This window comes from Triturus cristatus, chromosome 8 (assembly GCF_964204655.1).
Source record: "Triturus cristatus chromosome 8, aTriCri1.1, whole genome shotgun sequence".
NCBI lineage: Eukaryota > Metazoa > Chordata > Amphibia > Caudata > Salamandridae > Triturus > Triturus cristatus.
This window is the reverse complement of record NC_140591.1, coordinates 1,702,331,408-1,702,333,332: the sequence shown is the minus strand read 5'-3', so window position 1 is coordinate 1,702,333,332 and position 1,925 is coordinate 1,702,331,408.

The following is a 1,925-nucleotide window of genomic DNA, read 5'->3' as shown; positions in this document are numbered from 1 at the left end:
CCTATTAAAACAGGTAATGGGTATTTGGGTATTTATTGTTATAATGCGGACCGCAATGGAAATTCTGGTACTAGCGATTCAGTTCTGCCCAGGGGATATCGTGGTTGAGTCCCCTTGTGTGTCCACCCAGTTTGAAGACCCAACACTGTTCTTTCCTAAACAGGGCTTCTTTTGTGATGGAAGGAAAAGCTTCAAGGACTGTCCATTGTAAATCATTGGGAGTGTGTTTCTGTTCTACATAGTGTGAACACATTTTGTGTTGACTTTTTTACAGCGCAGATTGCTTCTGTGTTCGGTGATCATAGTCTTTACCGCTCGTGTCATCATACCAATGTTTTGGCGGCGACATGGTCACGTGATTAGATAAATTCAGTTGCATGTATTGCAGTTGGTATGTGTCTTTTGGGTCCAAATCCAATTATGAGTAAGTTGGATTGTTTTGGTAGCTTGTGTAAAAGGACAGGCAACACATTGACCACAAGGATGGTGACCGGTCACAGGGGGTAGATTCCATAATGTTGTGTGACCTGTCGTGCGTGATTTCTTATGTCTGGTGTTGATCAACAGGTCCTTGATATTGGAAGTGCGTTTGAAGGCGAATCTAGGTTTTTTTAAGGGAAAGATCGCCTGTGTCAAGTATTTTCCAATGTTTGTTAATCGCCTGTTTCACCATGTTGGACTCCGGGGTGTAGGTAGTAGTGGTGGGCAGAAAATTCTGCTCCGCCAGCGTAGCAGATAAAGCCAGCCACCCCTGCTCAACGGCCCGGTCCCTGCTTCTGAAAGCAGTCAGGCCTGGGAGAGCCTCCCCGGGCCCCGGTGGACCCCTGTCTCCAGCGCCCAGACCCTCGGCTGGCTTGCAGGACGGGGGCTCCCGCACCCTGGGACACTGGGACGGAGCACAAGCCCTGGGTCCGGGCCCAGCTTCCGAACCCTAGCCAGGCTGGGGAGAGCCTCCCTGGGCCCCAGTGGACACACTTCCCCAGCGCCAGGACCCTCGGCTGGCTTGCAGGACGAGGGGCTCCCGCACCCTGGGACACTGGGACGGAGCACAAGCCCCGGGTCCGGGCCCAGCTTCCGAACCCTAGCCAGGCTGGGGAGAGCCTCCCTGGGCCCCCGGTGGACCCCCTGTCCCCAGCACCCGGACCCTCGGCTGGAACCAAGGAGGGTTAAGCCCAGGCTACGTCCTCTCCCCGATGGCCTGCCCGGGGAGCCCATTTTTCTCGACTATTAAGCCCCCACATAGTGGGGGCTTACAGAACCCTGGGGAAGGACAAAAGTTGGAGTTAGCACGCACGGCCAGCAGGCCGGCCATCTGGTCACCCGGCCCGCAGGGCCATCTGGTCACCCGGCCCGCAGGGCCATCTGGTCACGCAGCCAGGCGACCAGATGGCCAGGGACCACCCAGCCCCCAGGTGGCCTGGGAGGGTGCCGTGCCCAGTCGCCCTTGAAGTCCGGCAAGGGTGGCCAGGCGCTCCGAGGCAGCCGCTCGGGAGGGCTCCTTCCCCGGTGCTGCTCCTCGCCTCCCTGCGCGGGAGTGGCGGGAAGGGGAGGCCAGGCCATCTGGTCACCCTGCTGAGCAGCGAGGGACTGTGGCCCCCATCCCTGCACCCCGGTGGGGCAGGGATGGGAGGGGGAAGCCCCCGTGCCGGAAGGCATGTGGTGGAGACAGCCTCCGCAGTTCCGCGTTACCCTCTTCCGCATCCCTTCCGCCGCCCCGGCGGCAGAGGGACCCACCCCTGGGTGTGGTGGAGGAGGGCGTCCGTCCGAGAGACAAAAGCTTGGTTCAGAGGATGACTTTCAATAGATCGCAGCGAGGTAGCTGCTCTGCTCTGCTACTTACGCGTCCAGCCGCGGCGCGCGCCCAGCCCCGCTTCGCGCCCCAACCCGACCGACCTAGCCCTTAGAGTCAATCCTTATCCCGAAGT